Genomic DNA, 22187 nt, shown 5'->3' on the forward strand with positions numbered 1-22187 from the left:
AAAAAAAAACATTTGCAACTCGATGTAGTTAGATGCTGGGTGGTGTTCAACTGCTTGTCCCATGAATCATGGGACTCAATGGGGCATTTGTTCCTGCACTCTAAATTCTTAAAATGGTCAAATGGGGAATCAGGATCATATGGATGTTCCAATGTAAGCACACATTGTAGCTGTTCAAAAGTGCACAAGGTGTGGAACTTTCAGTTCCAATGGGCTAAAACTTGTACTTTCCCCCTTGAAAACAAATGGGCCCTTTCATAATTTATTTGCCGGTTTGTTACTATGGCAACCTTTATATGAATAATTCATTCCTTCAACTTTATCTTAACAAAGTCAAAGACTGCGTCCTAAATATCAAAGCAGACCAAAATCTTTTTCTCCATTTTCTTAATTGCATTTTTTTCCTGCTAAAATGGTGTTGCTATCCGTTACTATTATTGTGCCTGAGACAAGCATTATCCTTAATTATTATTGGTCATGCCCCAAAATTATTATTATTCACTACTTTCTGAGATACTTGCACTTAGAGATTATTTTAGCCTATTATTTTTGTTAATTGATCTTCCTGAGACTAAACATTTAAAAATAATATTATGCATGACATTAGCCTTCTAAAAAAACATCATTACTCTGAATTATTTTCCCCTTGCTGGTATTTACTAATTGAATGAGAAAGATCAGTCAGACACAGTGATTAAATGCCCCAAATTTCACTTTGACTAGGAGGTGCATCCCTGCATTTATATTAAAACTACTGAACATGCTAGACTGTGCTGCCTCCTACCACACCAAGTGGACCAAAGGGAGGATCAGAAGGCTCCACATCCTGCAGAAGGTGACACAGTCCTAGCCACTAGCAAAGACCACACGCTTCGGTAGCATAACTGGTATGAGAGCAGCAAAAGGCTTTGAAGAAAAACAAAAGTGATGATGACCCTCAAGACCAACCTGTGGACAACCACAGGATGCAGGTTGCACCATGCAGTAGTCGTAGGAACCCAGTAGCATGGTGAGCCCCCTGGATTGCACTTTGAGGAGCACTGCTTGTCTCACCTGCTGAAAAACATTTATTTTCCATCGCCTTTCATTTACTGACTGTCTTTCCACCAGAAAGCTCACAGGATTGCTAGGGTCTTGTATTCCTTGCTAAAATATTTCCAGGCCACTCATATCTACAGTGGGAGAAGAAAGATGAACTTTTCAAACTCACTTTTGCAAAATATTTTGGTTATTGGAGGGAAGAAATTCATTTGATGACTCTTCAGCTGCTTTACTTCTCATCCCATCTCTTCTGCATGTAGCCTGAAATTTCTTGACTCGAAATCATACCAAAAAAAAAAAACGAGATGTGGAACTTTCCTAGAATTGCAAATGAGAAAGCTTGCCAATACTTTCCATGCTGGAAAAAAAAAAAAAAAAAAGAATGCATTTAAGGATGGCTAACATCTTACAGAATCAAAGCAATAGTTCTGCTATATTTTTAAAGATTTCAACAACTCCTGAAAAGAAAAATGGGAAAAAGTACTCCTGATTCTGAGTGAATACAGATTTTTTTAATGACATTCTCAGTCAATTTCCTATGTAATATGAATGACCAGCAAGCAGAGTTGTCTGATTTTTGTCATATTTATTAATGATGTACAATACTAGTGTGGTACCCTGTGCAAATTATAAGCTGATTAGTTTTCAGCCATGTCAGCTAGCACTTTGATCCTGTCTGAATTGATATGCTTAGCAAAAAGAAAGTGAATCATTGCTCAGGTGGGAAGCCTATATCAATACCATATGCTTCTTATCAAGGCAAGAGAGGAACTACATATAGTTCATTGAGGCTGCTTCTTGCACTTGAGCCAGCCCAGCCAGAGCTGGCTCAGATACACTGAGCCCTGATAGCTTGTGCTGCATTAACTGTATAGAAGTAGTATTTCCATGTTGCAGAAAATGGTGATGGGCTGTGTCCAGTGCTAAGTCCAAATGGCATCAGAGACAGTGCTGCTGGAAATGCCAAGTGTTAACTGGGCTGTAAACCTGAGGGTCTCACCACCTGTGTTCACTGCACATAGCTCTGTGTTCAAGTCTCTGACTATTAATTCAAATGGCATTACCAAATCTCTGTTCTTGACTGGTTTGCAACTTGCAGCTCCCTCTATAGACAAACCTCCAACTTCCTAACATTAGCATGAAGCATTCAATAGGTGTGAGAATTCACCCTCAAAAGATCATGTTTTATCAGCAGTCAGGGCACTCCTGTTGACATGTTGAGTTACACAATGTGTGTAGGCACATCTGGACACGTGTATGTCTATGATAAAGTGCTGTGAGCAATATGTAACAGTAAAGTTGGAAGAGGGTTGAGAAAGCTATCCTCCCTCCGTTAGATCAAAACAGTACTGTCCTTTAATGCAGCATTATAAAATCATGACACAGATAACAAGATTAATAACAAGAACTAGAATCTACCCAATATAATTCAATAGTTCCTTGATTTATAATACTATGAAGATATGTACCATGCCTTGTGACAGCAAAGGGAAAGGTTTCTATTTAACTGCAATACATCCCACAGTTTTACTCTTCTCATGATGGCTTTTATTTCAGCACGCTGTACAATATTTTACTGTGAGAGATCTGTATATCTGGGTGAATGAAATAAGGTGATGGCATTACAGGTATCTCATTCTGGCTGCATCCTGCAAATCCTTGTGCAGGGAAGGAAGAAGGAGGAGGGAGAAGAGTTGTATGGGAAATGACACTAGAGCATAATCTTTTAAAGCACCTTGTCACAGAAGCACAGTTAGGATCATAATGATTGCAAAACTCACTGCCTTGTAGGAGTGATGCTGGATAAACCAAGGCATTGCAAACAATGAGAAATGAAACCTCGCATTTTTAGACAAGTGGTTTTATTCTTCTTTAATGCTCTGCAGAAACCAAATAAACTTTTTTCTTTTTTTGTTGAAGATGGGGAAGAAGGGAAAAGAAGGAGTATTGCACTGTAATTATCAGATGAGACCATTTCTCTTTTGTGTTACAGTTCCAATCCAGTGATACCATCTCTGCTCAGGGAGCAGACCCAAAATGAATCTGATCATATCTGACACCAAGTATGAAAGTTCTTGATATATACCTGGACTCTGTCGGGTGTCTGTAGAGAACAGCATATTATTTTTTAAATCATCCATGGTATATATGAGACTTCAATTTGGTAAAGCTTTCTTACTCAGAAAGCAATGCAGGCATGGACTTTAATCAACAAGATTTTAAGTGGGCTTTAAAGAAAGTCTTAAGAATGTAGTCCTACAGAGCAACATACTTCAGAATATAGTTAAAATTTTCCTGAGCTATATCTATAATTCATATGACAAATCTCTAAGAAAACCACATAAGCTCTCAGCTGCAGTTATGTTCTCTGTAGAATGGGAATCATTGTGTTGATGGCGTAAGCCTTTTGGGAAATTTTTGATGTAACATTGAAAACAGTTTGCATACAGGCAACCTCCCTATAGATATGATTTACTTTACTGTCAAAGTGAAAGATGTGCTCTTCAGATGTTGCATGTAAAGATGTGAACGTGTGAGATAGGAGTGGGATGTGGTGAGAAGACTTGGCTTGGAGAAGGATCAGAAGGAAAGGGTATGACAAACTGTCATTAGAGGGCCCTGATCTCTTTAGCTGAAACTGCTCCCAGGCCTCCCTATAGAAGAGGCTCCCTCAGAAGGGTGAGGGGGTGATGTTCCTCTTTCTTTTTCTATTATTTTGCTGCTGGTGAGACTCGGCTTATTCATTGGTAAGAGGTGGTTGAAGATGTGGGAAAGTAACAGAGGTGTAACAAGGAAATATCCCACAGAAAGTTGGTGTGTTACTTCCCCCAAAGGCCCTGGTAGACCCACCTTGTCAGCAGCAGCTGGAGAGGAAAATCCTATTGCCTTTTTCCTGCTCCAGTGGGGAGCAGAGCGGCACAGTGGAGGTTGAAATGAGCTGTTGTATCAACTGCTCTCAAATGGGGTGTTGCTTGCCTGGCAGTAATATAATCTGAGAAGAAGACCATGGATTTAAAGTTTCTCTGACAGACTTTCTTTGTAACTTTGAGAATTAATTCTAGAGCTAAACATTAATCTGAATACTGTCCCTACTGTTGAGGAGTGGGTTAAAATTACATCAGTGTTCCTGACACTAAATTTCTGACAAAGAAGAGGTATCTAGATTTAAAACAATGTCTGAGGGACCTAAATGGAGGCGTGGGATAAGCTGGTAAAAGAATTGTCCTGTGGTAAATCCATATGGAAACTGGAAAAGAAATGGCACCCTTTCCAGACAAATTCCGCATAATTTTCCATTCCACTGTGACTTTATTGATTCCATCTTATTCTTCAGTATCATAAACAAGTCATAATATATTAGTGAAAGCAGTTGCAAAGAGTTCATATCACTGACAGGAATCCTGAGAAACAGGTTATATATATAATTGAGCTTCCAAGAGGCCCAAGTATAAAATGTATGGGACAGTAATCTCTGGCTTGATGCTGCAGTTTCAGCTTGATATTTTGCAATTTATAGTTCCTTGATAAATTGGAATCTGTTCTGCTGCTTCATATTATATGGGACTATGGAACTATCTATATTACACTGAAGAATTAAAGTGAGATGCAAATGACTTGGAGGTATCTAATGACTTTGCTTAGCAAATTAACATAGATCCAAAATCACTTCTACCCTATTAGCAGGAATAAGATGCTACAACACATCAACATGTAGACAGAACATTAGTTTGGAGTGCATTTCTAACCCAGCCCCTATTTTCAGGATTTCTCACTTGACTGTTTGAAAATACTGCCTTAGGCTAACACTTGCATTTGTACAACAAGGTTTCAGGTTGGTGAGATATTATTTTTCCACTCACACTTTTAACATTGCAGAAGGGGAAGGGGGTTGGCAATCAAGTTGTCATTCAATTTGTAATGCTCTGGAAGCATAGAAAAAAATATTTGCAGTTTGAAATGTATTTTTCCTTCCTAATTAGTTTCTGGATGTTGGTAACAATCTGATTCTCCTATTAAAGAATCCCACTGGTACAAGTGGACATACAATGAAATGATTGCAAAATATTTTGGAAGGTTGTGCTTTTCAAGTCAACATCCATAAGAATCTGAAGATTGAATGGAGATTGACACTTAGGAAAAAGCTTGTTAAAAACATTAAAGTTCAGGGAGTTGCATCATTTGAAAATCAATCTACTACATGCACGTGATAATTTTATTCAACATGAAAAACTTGGAATTTTTTTGTGTTCAATATGGAAGATTTTGCAGAGTAAAACTGGTGACCCACCCTCAGTAAGTGTTTGTGGTTTATCTCCATAGAAAGTCCCTCTTCTATGGTATGTGAGGGAACCCTAACACTCAACATTGCAGGGACTGATTTTTAAGTGTCTCATTCCAGTAACTCTGGGGACATTTTGCTGCTGGAGTAAGTAGCTGTCATTACCATTTCGTTTTGTCCTCTGTTGTTTAGCCACTGCACTCAAAATCCATTTGACTGCTTTCCCACAAATCAAGTGGTTAAAACCCACCAGCTGGCAAGCAGTTGGCCATCATTTACAGCAGAGCAGTGTTTTGAGTAAATTTTTTTGCTTGGTTACTTTTATTTTGATCATTTCAATAACCTGTTTTACAACATAGTGGCAGAAAAAGTGGTGGCAGAAGGAGGGGTGTTAGGACAGCTCATGGAAGTGATGGGATGGCAGCAACAGTTCTGCTTTCAGCCCTTGGTACTGGCCTAGCACTAGGCTAACGTACCTTCACTTCCGCAGACAATATACTGAAGATGTCAGATTCTTAGAACCACCCATTTTGTTCCCCAGATCTGATCATATGCCACAGCTAATTAATTGTACGTGTCACCAAGGCAAATTGTGGCAACTCTTATTGAGAAAAAGGCTGAAATTGTAGCCTTTTCAAAGCAAGTGCTGTGCCACTCACAAGAAGTATCCAACTGGCATTGCCATTATGCTACTACAGAACTGGGATATTGCTAGTGACAGCATGCTGCTCATGAAGCTCCGATGGAGTAAAATCAATGTCTTTGGTGAGTGTTTTGCTCATTTAGATAGGTAGTTACTAGAAATGTCTCTTCCCTGCTTCTGTAATGATTCCTCTGCTTTCCTGCAGACTCTTTATGCATCAGTGCAAAGACCTCATACACATCATGTACTCTCAGCTAGCACCACTCAGAGTCAGGATATGGAACTCAGGACAGATGTAAAAGGCACACCACTGGCACGACTCTCACATGAAGTAGAATTTGGGGTCAAGGCCATTTCCCTTCTTCCTGTTTCATCCTCTCCCCAGCGTGAAAGAGGTCACTCCCCCTTCATCTTCTCCATATAATTCATGTATCTATAGGCTTTAATCTTACCACCCCTCCTCTGACTCTCTTCCAGGGTGAGGAATTCTCATCTACTCTTCTGTTCTTGAAAGGATGCCATAGCCCAGCTTTCTGTTTTTTTCTTCCTCATGTTAGGCAGTTCTGTCACATCAGTTCAGAGCTGACTAAAATCACAGAGTCATAAAAATCTGTGCACCCAGAATTTATAAGTGACATAAGTTCTTCTCTGTTTTGCTCTGATAACCTTTCCAGTACCTCTGAATATCTGATTTGCATTTTTTACGCATCATTGTGATGAGGTGACTACAAATACAGCATCTATTTCTGAGTAATAATTGCTGTCTTAGAACCTATCCTTGTACAACTTAGGTTACTGCCCACACCACATATTCTGATTCATATTTATTACCAGTGAACTTAATTTGCCATTTTATTGATCAGTCACATTATATCAGAAGATCCTTCTGCAATTATTTGCAATAAACTGTGGTCTGCAAATGTGGTCACTGTGTTCCCATTTATAGCTCAGTTCTGAGCCATGAGGAGCCACCGATGCACTTCGGCCCCAGTGGTAGCATTCCTGCACTGTGAAAACTGGGCATCTTTACTCGCCTTGGAGCATAAGCCTTCGTTTCCCAGTACAAATTTTAATATTGAAAAAGCACTTTGATAAATTTAAAGTATTTAAATGCTTGCAGCTTCTTGCCTCCAGTTTAGAAGGCTGTCTGGGATTTCTGCTTGAAAACACTATTCTGAATCCCTTTCTAGGTTTTCTGGTATTTGTTTAAAGTTATGATATCCTCTGCTCTGTGCAGGTGAGGCCTCACCAGGAGTACTGCATCCAGATGTGGAGTCCTCAGTACAGGAGAGACATAGACCTGTTGGAGCATGACCAGAGGAGGGCTGCAGAAATGTCCCAAGGGATAGAACACCACTCCTACGAGGACAGGCTGAGAGAATTGGGACTGTTCAGCCTAGATAAGAGAACGCTACGGGGAGACCTGAGGTGGCCTTTCAGTATCTAAAGGGAGGCTACAGAAAAGAAGAAGACAGACTCTCTAGCAGGGTCTGTGACGATAGAACACTGAGGAAATGGTTTCAAGCTTAAAGAGGGTAGATTTAGATTAGATATAAGGAGAAAATCATTTACAGTGATGGTAGTGAGGCATTGGCACAGGTTACCCAGAGATGTGGTTGATTCCCCATCCCTGGAGGCTTTCAAGGTGAGACTGGATCAGGCCCCGAGCATCCTGATCTAGCTGTGCATGTCTCTGTTCATGCAGGGGAGCTAGATGACCTTTAAAAGTCCCTTCCAGGTCTAAGTATTCTATGATTCTACAATTCTATACTTTGGGATTTTAAAATGGTTTATTTTGAGATATTTTAGTGATTTTGCAAAGCCACATTTTTATAAGGAAACAGAAGTTTATTTTGAACTTCTGTGATGCAGTGTATGGCAGTAGTTTCTATTCAGCTTCTATTATTACAATCATTACTGTGAGTAGTTTCATGAACTGCAGAAGTCATGCAGCTTTGTTTCCATAACCTGTTTTTTTCTGGTTTGGCTTTTTTTTTTTTTTTTTTTTTTTTTTTTTTTTTTTTTTTTTTTTTTTAGATTCTCCTAAGTCTGGTACAGATTGCTTTTATCTGACCTACAGAGAAACAAAAGCAAGGCTTCCTTCTATAGAACTTGATATTTGCAAAGCTTGTGGGAAATTTAAAAACTCCATTCTCATTTTGTCTTCATCAAATTTGATTGAAGCTAAGTTCAAAATTACATGGGAAAGAAAGACCCACAAACGTGCATGCAGTGTGACAGCGTGAGCTCTTTCCTTAGGCAGTTGGGCTGAAAACAAAGTACAGAGGATGTACTCTGAATTCTTCTGTAGTCTTGTATGCTCACTCCATTGCTATGCATCTGGCTCTTTGTAGTCTTTGTCAGAAATCTGACAGCTCTGGGTATGCATAATATGTACTTCAAGAAAAGACAAAAACCACGTAACTATATATACAGGCATATGATGGTTATACATTAATTGTTTTGTGAGCTTCCTAAAGTATTTCTATAGTGTCAACCAATGTTGAATGGAATAATGTGAGTTTTAGCAAAAGCAGTTTCCATGGTTACTCTGGAGGTATTCTAAATATAGCAGATGATGTAATCAGTTAGAGGGACTAGATACAAGATTGCTGTTTATTTCAGCGAGAAGTTTCTTCTCCAGAGATTCCTTTGAGAAAGTGTCCGTATTACTTAGGGATATTATTTCTCAAATTAATTCTGTTGTCCCATGATTTTCTATTCATTGAAACTTTCCTATTTTTTCTCTTTAAAGCTTGGTAGCTTCTTCATATGAGGGCTGCTCCGGAATTAATGCCTCCTATTTTATTATGTTGGCCCACAGAGCCAGAGGTTGATGTAGGTGGTATTGCAGTAGAGGTTGAACTTTCCCCCAGTGTTCCATTACATTCTGTTGCTGTGTGACAGGTGGCAGCAGAGGGGCAGTCTGACACAATGAAGTCTGACGTGGAAGTGCATATGAAGCAAAGGTGTGTCAATGAATTCCTCCACATGGAAGTAATGGCACCCACTGACATTCATCTACACTTTCTGAATGTTAAGGCAGACCAAGCAATGGAAGTGAGCACAGTAAGGCAGTGGGTGGTGCGTCTCAGCAGTGGCAGCAGTGACAGTGTGTCACCTCTGCTGCTGCAGATTTTTATGAGGGTGGCATGTAGGCTCTTGGTCATTACTGGAAAAGCACAACTAATGGGGGGTGACAGTGTTGTGAAACAGTGTTTTGTAGCTGAGAATTTGCTCTATCAAATAGTGTTATTGCACTTTTTGCATCTGTTGTAGTTTCCATGCAAATACATAGGAGGCATTACTTTTGGAGCAACCTATAGTAGTTAATTTAAATAATATGCATCAGATCACTTTAATGCTTTTACAGAATTCTTAGCACCAACTATAACATTTCAGAAAAGAGTTTCCAGATATGGCCGAAGGAAAATTGCAGTTTTTGTAATCTCTTCTACTCCATATATTAAAACCCTCTTATCAGCATCTGCCATATCTGTCTATCTATCTTATCAGTGTATATGTCCATCTATCTTTTATTCCTATTGCTGTCATGTCTCCAGTGCTCTCTGATCTGATATTATCCAGAGAGAAAAGAATGGCTTAATGATTTAAACGCATCCTTTTCCAGGATGTGTAATAAAACATTCCCCTTCCTCACCCCCAGCTGAACAATTATTTCCCAATGGAAAATATTTCACTCCGTGAAATTTGGACTAACTATTTAGCATGCAATACACAAGAATGAGGGAATAGATAGATAGAAGGAAGATTTGTTGTCACCAGGAAAAGAAAAGAGGAGGAAGGAGAGGCGGGGCAGGAAATAATGAGAGTATATATTTGCAGTTGTTTGTCCAGCTCTCCTTCATGTCACCTTTCTGGCCACACTGAGTTCTGTTGAAATTCTGAAAGTGTAGTTCATAGTAAGTGCTGGGGGAGAATAAGTCCTTTGCTACAGACAGAGCAGTTTTCTTCCAAAGCCAGTTGTGTTTTGTTTTGTTTTGGTTTTCTTTTGCATGGATATGACAAGCTATTCCTTCTTTAGGGAATTAAAGGTCTTCAAGATCTCCTTTCCCTTTCCACTGTTTATTTTACTATTCCACTCTATATCAACCTTAATTCATTTCAAAAATGACACACTGCATTTCAGGGATACTAAAAAAATGTACTAGATTAGGTAGATTGGAAAAAATGTGCTTCTCTGAAGGCAATGCTATTCTCAGAGTCATAGTTTTTTTGTTTATTAATAGCAGCTAGTCAAAAATTACTTGTCATCTGAAAGCAGACCATTGTGAACATGCCACATTTCCAATACCAGCAGAGACGGCATTCTTGTTTTCCATGAGCAAAGAGTCCCAAAGTGTGTAAGACACTGCATTAACAGCTAGAGGCTAAAAATCATGCATCCTATTGCATTTTCATCCCTTCCAATAAACTTGTTATTAATCTTACAGCCTAAACACTTTTTTTCTGGTGCAGATAGCCTGAAGACGATGATGTGACAGTGACGAAAGACTGCAATAAAGGGTAACTGAAACTTTTGGGGGAGAGCTTTCTACTTTTTCAAGACAACAGGCAGTGGCAGCATTCGATGACCAGAAATGAATTTTATCTTCAAAATATGAAAGCTCAGAGAATTATAGAAATTATGGAAGAAAGAGATATATTGGGTCATCTTTTCCATTCTGGAGGCTGTGGCAGTTTTGTCCCTGCATTATAAGGTACTTTCTGAGTCTAGATTTAAGGTCTCAGGAGACAGGGCTTAATGGCTTACTGTGAAAAACTGTTCTTGTATACAGCAAATTTCATTATCAAAGCCTGGTTTTATATTTAGCTATGAATGTATCATTTCTGATCCTGCTGTTGCTCCTGCTTTTACCTCTGGTACTGCTTTAATCAACACCTTTCCAATCTTAGCATTCAGGTAATTCTGGATGGTTCATGTATCCTCCCACTCCTTCTTGGTGCTCAGCCTGCCCAGTCAGTCACATTTAGGTATCCCATCTTCCTGTGTACATCAGGCCTTGTGATTGTCAATTAACCTTTCTTGGCAAATGTTGCTTCCTGCATATAGGTTATCAGTGCAGGTGAGTACGACTTTACCTGAGAGTAAAATTATTTCTCTAGTAAAATTAACCATGGTGAAGGCTGCAATTGGTGTTATATTCCTGATTGGAAGTTGACAGTAATAGATCTGAGGAGAATAAAATGTGTCTAAGTATGTTAAATACCAATTAAACAGACTCAGTGGATGAAATCCTGATCCCATTGCAGACAGAGACAAAATGCAACTGGCCATGATGTCTCTTCGCATTTATAATGTGAAAGCAAAGCTTTCCTTTAGGGCTTTTTCAACAAGATTATTCAATAAGGTTCAGATTAGGATTGTTAGATGGGGACCTGTCTATCAATGATCACTTTCAAAAAGGTTGATCCCTTTTTCTTTTGCTCGTTCTTTTCAAGACCTCCTGATCTTGCCTCTCCAGAAGTGCCAAAATACCTCATCCAACACTTTGGCACCCTGGAGGGAGGAGAGGATGAAAAAAGTGGGTGGATAACTATCAAAGACAATCTTCCCCAATGGAGCAGAGACATCCTCCAGCAGCCATCTATCTGCCCTAGAAAACTCCCAGTACAAACCACCAATCTCCATCCCTTCTCCTCCCCTGAGAGGTCTTTGTGTGTCTGTAGCTGTGCCAGTTCAGCAGTTTCTGTAGTTGAACTCTGAAGGGACAGATAGAGTATTTGTATTTTTTATGATTGTTTGTTTATTTGTTTTTTAGTTGTGCCTACCAGGCAAAATTAACAGCCCTAGTGTAGGTTAACTCACTCAGTTCACTTGCAGTGTACGTGCTTGATTCAAAACCAGTGGGAGTCATTGTGGGGCTTGTAACCTAGAAGTCATTTCTCTAAAAGCTTAACTACGGCTCCCAGATGTGGAGTTCTGCCATTAATTTCAATAGTGTTATCGTGCATCCTCCTATGTGTCTGTCAGGTGAATTCTGCTGTCATTCTGGTGTCAGTGAAGAGAAGATAATCAGAGTTGCAACATCTACAGCAGAAGATGATCCAGGGGCCCTCTAAATGGACTGGCCATATGAGTTAGATGGTGATGAAAGTGGGTACTTTTTCCTTTCTGCCCAGATTGCATATCTATACAACAGCCAACAAGGAGTTGGGAACATATAGTCAGCACTGGAAGTCAGACGAGAAGCAGACCCAGCCCTCTTCTCCTCCAGTCTTTCAGTGTTTTCAAGACACAAGATAAGGTGAAAGATGCACAGTTTAGGCAGCAAGTTTATTACCTCTTATCATCATCATTTAGCAACGTAGGGATGGCTATGCGAGTATAGGTCAGCCATCCTCCTTCATTAAATTTCAGCCAATTCAAGGGCTGCTGCAACCACTCTTCAGGCAGAATGCCAACCCGTTGTCGGTAACCCATTTTCCTCCCTTCATGCATGACCTACTCGGCTGAAGAGAAGTCGTTTTCTTCTTGATTTGAAAGCTGAGCTAAAGAGTTTGATGCAGGGCAGGAGCTTACCTGTGGTGAGACAGAGGAAGAAGGGAGGAAGGGAAATGCATGTTCTGCTCAAGAGAAATTCATTAAATGACAGTGAACAGGGATTTGCAACTGAAACAAGGGCACTGCAAGGCCAAGGCATCTAGAGGCAAGAAGTTTCCAGGATGGACTCATTTCTTTCCTTCTGCTGTCCAAATAAGTATGTGGGGCTGTCTCCAAGCAATGAGAGTCTTTTGCTGTTCATAATGTTCTTCCGAGTCCCTAGCTGTGCAAGGTCATCAGTGGTCATCAAATGCACAAAAAATGGCTAAATAAAACACTGTCCAAAGGCCAACAGTGAAGCTGTCAAGTGAAAACAAGTTTCCTGCTACCACTTGTAATATGGGAGCTAGATTGGAGGACAGACAGAATATATCCCAGCTGTCTTCTGGTCCCAGCTCGTGGAGCAAAGACATGACAGAAGGTTAGAAGGGATCTTCTTTAAATGGAAATTAATGAAAAGAGGGATTTGTGGAAGGGGGAGAAAATGATGTGGAAAATTTAAAGCAGTGGTGCTGTTTTTACCAATCAACTTTCTTGTGCTGTTTAATCTGTGGGTTATTTTCCTATTCTACATGCACTTTACTGTTTCTCACTCTTTAAAGCTTTCTCTGTCTCTCTGTTCTGCTGCGCAAAGCATCAGGGATGCATGGCAAGTTGATTATCCTCATGAAGCAGCTACCATAACATTGAGACTCAGGCATTTTCTTTATCATTAGCCTAACAAAGCACATAGAGTTGTAGCTAACTGGAAAGATACAGTACATTATTATTGTTATTATTTCTATTTTTGAAAACCAGGACACCGTGGTGTGGGGAGGGGGTGGGCTGCATGAGTGCCTAGGCAGACAGTCATTTAATCTGAAATGGAGAGCAAAACGTAATTGGTAGGCTTAGGATTCATTAGTATGCTGCAGCCTCGATCTATGATTCCTATTAGAAAAATATTAAAGGGCCACTGTTTGGGGAATTGAAGGTAGCACAAACAATTTAGTGCAGTTTTTCATCAATACCTTGTGGAGGGGTTACACCTTTGTGACTTTAAAGAATAGAATGCAATATTTAGGGCAAGTGTACTTCACCTGATGTACTTGCAACATAGCACATATTTTGAGATACAAATCTTCTGAAAGCAGAGTAATTTCTTTATTAGTCTTTCCTTGAGCAGGAATAGTTACTTCAGCTTAGTTCACCAAAATAAAACACATGCAATACAAGAAACCAAAGGAAAATGCCATTCCTGTTATTTTCGTCAGACAGAAAGATAAAACAACAAAATCAGGGTGTATTTTCTTGTACATACTTCTAATAAGGAAAACATGGTAAATGATAATCTTTTCAATGAAACTGGTGCAAAAAAACTTCATGGCTTCAGAGAAAAAGTATTTTCTTTATAAAAACGTTAAGTATTTAAATGAATATATTTCTTTATGTGTTATTGATATTTAATACTTCAATTTTTAATTGCGACTGAGTAGAGTTAGATTTGCTGCCAGCCTTCATGATAAGCCCCTTAACACAAGACATCTTCTCAACATGCTAGCGATGATGATAAACTCTCTGCTCTCTTATGGAAAAATAAACCTAAATAGAACTTTAGGTACATGACAGCAGTAGAGGTGCATGGTACATTAAATTCATATTACAAGGTGGATTTGTTTTATTATACCAAGCTAACACTTGAAGAAAAGATAGAGCAAATGAAACAAATTCTTCATTAAGTCCCCAAAGACAGAAGGTATCCATGCCAAAAGTCACGTTTCATGAGCTCTGAAAGGGTGGTATAGTTTCTTCCCAGTTAATTACTTACATGTTTTAGTAAGAAGTTTTATCTGCAAGCACCCCCTTACAGTTTTCCAAAACTATCACATATGTGGAAGCTTAAACGTGTTTTAGAAGCCCTCATACACTCAAAAATAGTCACCTTTTTAATACAGAGATGCCATCAGAGACATTTTAATGTATTATATTTAATCACAATATTGTAATTCATTCACCTAGAAATTCATTAATCATAATTCATGCTGCAAGAAAGCATATTAAAACATTGTGATGGTGGGCAAGCAGTTCTGTGTTCACAGCAGTGTTATTTAAACAACAGCATACACTTGTAGTTATGCAATTAACCCGCAGTCATAATCTTTCTTTCTACTATTAAACATACCTCATCTGGAAGATGGACCAAACTGACCGTATTATTGTTACTGAATTAATGATTTTGCCTTGGCTGATACGGCAGCAGCCGGTCACTTGTGTTCCCTAGGCCTCAGCTATAGGGCTGGTTCTATTCAACATTTTCATTAATGATCTGGATGCAGCTAAGGAATGTGTCCTCAGCAAGTTTCTGATTATACTAAACTGGGAGGTACTGTTGACCCTCTGTAGGGATGAGAGACCTTGCATTGAGATCCAGATAACCTGGAGCTGGGACAGAGAAATGATAGACCTTAGTTCTGACCGGGAGATGAGTGGTTGGAAATCAGCTTGTCATAAAAGGATCTGGGGGTGCTGGTCAACAGCAGGCTCAGTATCAGCCCATGGTATGCCTGGCAACAAAGAGGGCAAACCCCATACTGGTATGCATTAAACGCAGAATAGCCAGCCAATCAAAAGAGGTGATTCTGCCACTATATTTAGCATTGGTGCAGCCTCACCTTGAATACTGATCTTTTCTCCCTGATGATCTGTAGTAGGATACATGGAAATGGCACAAAGCTGCATCAGGGGAATGGTTCAGACCGCCTAGTAGGAAAAAAAATTTTTACTGTAGTAAAAAAAGTGTGGTCAAACACTGGAACAAGCTTCTTAACTAGGCCTCATGCCAGTCAGTGTTCAAGAGCCATTTCCGTAATGCCCTTAATAATATGCTTTATCTTGTAGGTAGCCCTGAAGTATTCAAGCAAGTAGAATAGCTAGATCTTTGTAGGTTCCTTAAAACTGAACTATTCAATTTTATTATAGAATTCTTGTTCGATTTCTGTCATTTCACACTAACTCTGAGCTTGCTCATGGATGAGATGTGAGAGATACAGGAAGGAGAATAGTTTTGCTTCTTTTCCTTTTTTGTTTATTCATTTTTATTTTATTTTTTAATTGTGTTTTTCATTTAGTACTGATGAAGCTTCTGTCTGCCTTTTTGGCCAGGATTAAAATGATAATTGTGGAATTGTAAATAGTATTACCATATCATTAGTATCACTATGTATTATTTATATAGCACGCACAGGATGGTAGAGATTTTACATGCACATAATCAAGCCATTCCCCATTTCCAAAATTAAGAATTGCTGCTGAGTAGTTATTAAGTGAGAGGAGTCTGGGACATGATACAAGCATACAAACCCATTACTAAAATATTTCAAGCAATTTCTGTAGTCTTTTTCCTTTAGTCATATTTATGATTCTCTTTCTTTTCCCTGTCCTAATTTCACAGCCAGCCATGTCCACTCACATGATGGAAGCAGTGAGCAGATAACACAGCAGTGCACAGCTGGTCCCACCTCTTTGGAGTGCCTTGGAGGTGCTGAGGTTTTCTGGAGTATCCTATGGAATTGTAAGCTTGTAGCAGATGTGCTCTTTTCACTCAGGAGATGCTGTCAACATCATCTCTCTTGTCTAAAGTGAGAGTTGAGAGCGTGCATAGAAGGTCTTCATTTGTTTCCAGCACAGGGTGTCACAGAAGAGTCTAGTGGTACATTTACATGGAGAGATCATTACAGCAACCATCTCAACCATGCCAGCAACCACCACCATGCCTGAAATCCATCACAGAAAAGTTCTGTGAGCAGATAAGAAGAAGCAATACCACTGGCATGCAAAAAGGGTGGGTTGATGCTCAGCTAACAGAGCATTGAGGACCTGAGGCACCTACGTGGCTCCCAGCACTTAGGTACAAGCTAGCTGCTCCGAGTTTAGAGCTGGAAAACAGAAAGCTTGTTGCCTTGGTAGGGTGAAAAATTAGGTTTGTGCCTCTCCCAGAAACTGTATGCTAGTAGAGCAGTTGACATTTAGTTGATTTGCAGAGACAATCTTTTTGCTGCCGCTGGTCAAAGGGGCATGCTTCAAATGCTGCCTGTAGACCTGCAGGTGCTTTGTAATAGGTAACTCCTGTAAAAAATGACAGAAAACTCATTTGCTGACAGCTGTGGGAACAGAGGTTTTTAATAGAAAAGCAGTTTCACAATACATTGCTTATCAAGTGATTCCTCTGGGATTATTATTTACACTCGAGGAAATCAGCATTCAGCATCCAGTCGAACACAGGAGGTGTCATGCGATATTGGTGTGAAGAGGGGAGTAGCTGACATTTCAGGAGAATCAGGCTGACACAGCCTTGACCAGCATGGTCATCCCAGAAGCAGGGAAAATATGAGATGCCAGAAGACATAGGGTGGGCTGGGTAGGGTTCTTTATTTGGCACCAGTCCATTACAAAAAGATGCGTGTCCCTACAGAAAAAGAAGTATAAAAACTCTGTATTTTATCTGAAAGTCTGAAAATCAGGTTCTGATCATTTCAGCATGGCCTCAGGCATGCAGGGAACCCCGGCTCAATGCTTGCTGTGGTCTTGTAACCAATCCTGCTATTTCCTCTTTGAAAGTTTGCAGAACATTCCAGACCCTTGGATGTAACTGTCAGAGCCCTGCTGTGCCAGCAGTCACAGCTCCAGGGTTCCCCAGGGGCCTGGCAGGTCAGGGCCTGGCAGCCAGAAGCTATCCCATACCCCAGCCAGGAGCAGAGCACTGAGGGCACTGAGGGTCCCAGGATCATACATCTCCCTGTGAACAGGGCCTGACACCAGGCTGGGGCCCAGTCCTGCTGTGGCCTCACTGGTGTAGGGGTGACATGATGCTGTGGGCATCATGAGGGAACCCTGGGGGTCCAGACAGCGACAGGCAGGGCTGAGGGTACCCTCAAGCTCCTGACAATAAGTGCTCACACCTCTCTGCAGGCATTTTAAGACAAGCAGGTGTGTAGGTATGTAAGCATGCAGTTTTGTTTTAAAATCAGCACTCAGGAATATGACTGCAAGCACCCAGAAGTGATGACATGGGAACTAAAAAAAACACCACAGTACGCTGCTGTTTAGACCTGTCTCTCCTCCCTGGAAAGCACCTATTTTGACTTGAGAGTAAAATACGTGCTTATGTTTGAAGGAAGAGACACCTTAAGTGTGTGTGTGCTGTTTAGATAGCTTATACATGAAAGCTTGTGATTCAAGGAGTTGACTGTCTAGCTGAGATAGGCAGTACCAGAAGCAGCAGCATTAAACTGAGAGATGAGATAGCATGCAATAATGCAAAGGGAGACAAGCTAAACCCTCGTGGCGAGTGTATGCTGTAGGTGCAGATGTTACTGCGCTAAGCTAACACTTCCCAGGTTTCCTTAGGTAGAGGCGGGTAGACTAGTCTGGCACTGAAGTGATAGTAGAGGGCGTCCAGAGAATGGAGCATTTCACTGGCTGAGAAGACCTGAACCATAACCATGGGACTGCTGTGCCCAGAGGAAGTGAGAAGATATTCAAACCACAAAATATGCTTCCAGCAGAAGTTTGGGCATCTCAGATAGGAGGGGGAATAAGAACCAACACTTGATATTATGACTGCAGAGGAGACGAGGGCTATGGGCAGAGAATAAAAACAGAGTCCAAAAGAAAAGGCTGAAACATCTCATGTAGAGGGATTCCAGAGACTGAAGCAAGGACAGAAGATTTCAGGTCCCTGGATGCCTGGCTTACAAAGAGTTGAAAGTCACTAGCAAAAGGTAGTTTTGTGGTTGGCTGTCAAACTGACTACCAGCTTTTCTGAGGAAGGAAAGTAGGGGTCGGTGAGAAAAAGGAAAGTTGCAGCAAATGTTGTTATGAGAATGACCTGGTAGCTAAATGCATAAGGTGGGATAAAAAAATGAGGAGAAGAGAGGAAAGACAGTGAGGGGTAGAGTCTCCCCTGGAGCCATTAGAATCAGCCTGGTGGAGCCTGCAGCTAAAACCAGAGTAGAGCACAGCAGGTCAGACAGCCTGGGAAAGCTGGCAAAAGAACATTGCTGTATTTAAAATTTAAAAATTGAAAAGAAGAAAAAAAGACAGCTGTAACTGTGCTTTTGACAGCTGATTCAACTGCTCACTTTTAATTATATTTTGTCATTTGAAGTGAAATGTATTCCCTTGAAATGCTTTATCCACGTAGTTCTTAGATTTTCGTCCAATTACATTGCACCCATCCTCTTAAAGATTAACAAGCTTTAATGAACTCTATTGTTGTTAATTCATCTCCCTTGTATTTTGACAACGTGACTTTTGTTTACAATTAGTACAGCTAACACTATGCAGGGTCATGTGGGTCGAAAGAAAGAAAAAGATTTCTCTTCAATACGGGAAGAAAACAAATGAGTCCATTCCTCTGGAGTACTTGTTAGTTTTGTTTTGTTCAGATTTTAATGAAGAAAAATCTCCCAGAAATAGACCTTCTGGTGGGACTTAATCAAACTTAAGCATCTGATTCCAAAAGATACCTTTGAAAACTCTCCTTCAGTTGCAGCTTATATCTGGAAGGATCTAAGCTTTATAGCAACTGGGGATTTTTGCTTAGTTTCTCAAGGAAATAAAACTGATGTGATCATCCAGTACCTTTTTTTCCTTTTTTTTTAACCTACAGATCTTCTTCACTATTTGCTTCCAACTAGCTTTGAAAGCAGAATTACACCCTTAAATATATTAAGTTCTACACATTTGATGAAAATAAACAGCTGTGTAGAGGAGAAAGACTTTAATCAGGATATCTGCTCTGAGAAAGCTTGTAGCGTAAGTTTAATCCTTATTAGACACTAAAGAGTATGAGAGAGTAAGAAATCCAAGCCATAGTCTCCAAAGTCTCCAGTTAGACTCGTATTTTCTCAGATAGCAGATAATCCAAAAGAGAAACCAGCTTTTGGTTGCACTGCTGGCAATTAGTCAATTACTTTATTAATTTAGCTCTGAAAATGCCTGAAGAGCCGTTTTGATTCCTATCAACTCCACCCAGCTTTAAAAGAGCTGAGCAGTCCATTCTCAGCCTAAAAGCAGACTTTCCCTCTGACGAGTCTTCTGCAGGGCTGACCTAGCAGTCTTCAGAGTCCATGGGAGATCCTGGGGAGTCCAAAGCTGCCTCTGAAAGCAACTGCTTCCTCCTTCCCTTTGCCCTTTCTGCTACTTACTGTCTTTGTCTTCCCAGTGGTCACCTGCTCAGTTCCCATTTGCCTGAAGGGCCCTCCCATGTCCTCTAATTGTCAGGCCCAGGACTGATCTGGAGCAACTGCTTAGATGTCTCCGTGTCATTGTGCTCTAAACTAGTTCAGAGATAATGTAGTAGACTTTATATGACAGGCAGACTGTACTGATAGAGACTTACTTAGATCCTTGTTCTAGGATTGCTGCATTCAACAGTGACAGAACCCAAGCCTCTCTTCTCACAGCCTTGCACCCTTTTCACAAACTATAAAATTTATATTGCCTTTGAGTTTTCTCTTTGAGTATCTCTCATCTTGCACCTGTCTTGCAATATTTTAACATGGTAGCACACACTCAGGAGATTATCTACTCAGCATTCTTTGCCATGCTAGCTTACAGCTGCCTTGTTTGCTCTTACATAGGGAGTAAGGAGGTGTGAATAAGAATTACTCGCACCGGAAATGGAATTGGCATCAAGAACTGAGACCCCATCTGGGCCTTGGGAATTAGAAAAGAGTATAAATGTCATTCTTCAAGAGAGATTTCTGGCAATGACTTTTGCCTTAGGAACAGAACTTACTGTTGTCATTAGCTGTGTGTATCAATTAGCTGAAGACAGTTTCCTGCCCTGTATGCCATTTATTTCTAAGCCCATGTCACTGGTGTGAATGTCTGTGCAGCACGTGGTTTTATGGTGCTATGAAGACCAGGCTGAATGCATCATAAATTGAGAGCATGTTGCTGCTACACTGACCCACATGTGCTGTAGTTACATGTGCTATTGCAGGGGGCACTCCAAGGCCACTTGAGCCTCTATTGAGCGTTGCTGGATCTAGACCTGCTACACACATGCTGCAGTAGAAATGTGTTGTAGTTCATACCGGTTTTGTGTCTTTCTCAAAGCTACTTCAAATGCTGGGGATAGATGGGTGTCTCTTTGCATGATATTGCCTTTCATGATAAAGATATTCAAAAATATCTACACCAACAACTTTTTAGGTTGCAGGAGAGATCTGGAATCACAGCAGGACCAGGCAGCTAAGATTTCAGCACTGCAGGGTCCAGATCTTTGTCCATTTTAATTTGGACCTAACTGTTAGTCTTTGTCATTGACCATCTGTCATTTCAAGAATTATTTTGGGTGCTCTGAAACTCCTTATTCTGTTAGTCTTTGTAGCTTTATAATGAATTTAAACTTTCTGTAATTCAACCTGAAGAATTATAAATAGGTTTTGATTTGGGCTACATTTCATTTCCAGCAAGCCCAGTCTCTGGCTAGCTGACTGCCTATTTGTATCTCCGTCCCTGCATAAAATCAAGTAGGTGCTACATTCTCACTTCCTTGTTATTTTTGCTGTTGGTCTGCCTTCCCAAACAGGAAGAAATCTTTTCACTAGTAGAACTGATAACAGTGCCTCTTTTTCCCAGGCACACTGAAGATTGTTCAGGATCATATAGGTCATATAACCCTACAGCATCACCTCATAGGCAAGCTGCTGAGCTCCTGTAGTTTCTGCAGGAACCCTGGTGTTGTCTGACTGCCATGGGGAGCTGGCACATTAGCAGGGAGCCCCAGGATATGTAGCTTTTCAAACCTCCTCTGGATGATGCAAGAGGCTGATGAATTTATTTTTTCCTCTTATTAGATATTAGTTCTTCCTCTTCTTTTTTCCCAGGTCTATGCCCTTATGGAGATGTGTGACTCTGAACAGTGAATAGCATGAAAAATGTAGTGTTTGCAACTTCTTTTTTCATGCATTTGTGCAGAGGAGGTACCTTTAGATTCCTCTTGTGGCTGGTGAAATCTAAACATAAAACAGTTTCTGTCTTTGATGAAGTCAAATATTAGACTCCTGAACTAAGATCAGAATCAGCAGTGGAGCACTTAGATGTAGGCACACATAACTTTGTTTGTTGTAAGTTTTCTCCCAGGAAAAAGGAGATGATGAGTGGTTTCAAACAGAGCATAGATTTTAATTGCTTAGTTATTTGCCAGGAGGTAGTAGTTGCTAATATGTGACTACACTGTACAAATTACTTCTGTAAAGTAAGCGGGTATTTTTACAGGAACGTGAAAGAGATGCTCAAACTGGATTTGAATAGAATTGGAGCAGCTGAGTTCTTAAATCCCTAGTGAAAAGCGTGGGCAAAACCTATTACGACTGTACCAGAGGATGTTGGGAACACTAAGGACTGGGACTTTTTTCAGAACCTGAATGCTCTTAAGTTTGAGCCATTTCCCATTCTGTGACAGCAAAACAGATTAATTGTATCTCAGGCTCCATTTTCAGTATGTTTGTCACCAGATTGGGTGAATGGGATCGTAATCCTTCTATTCAGCTGAACTGCAGCTTACTGCATGACCTTTTCAACAAATGTATTTTAATTAGCTGTATGTTCACCTTCTTCTCAGTGCTGAAAGAAGGAAAAATGGATTATCGACAGTATGGGGTATTATA

This window comes from Centrocercus urophasianus, unplaced genomic scaffold (assembly GCF_019232065.1).
Source record: "Centrocercus urophasianus isolate 14NV4802_14NV808 unplaced genomic scaffold, USGS_Curo_1.0 seq_15, whole genome shotgun sequence".
In the NCBI taxonomy this organism is placed as follows: domain Eukaryota; kingdom Metazoa; phylum Chordata; class Aves; order Galliformes; family Phasianidae; genus Centrocercus; species Centrocercus urophasianus.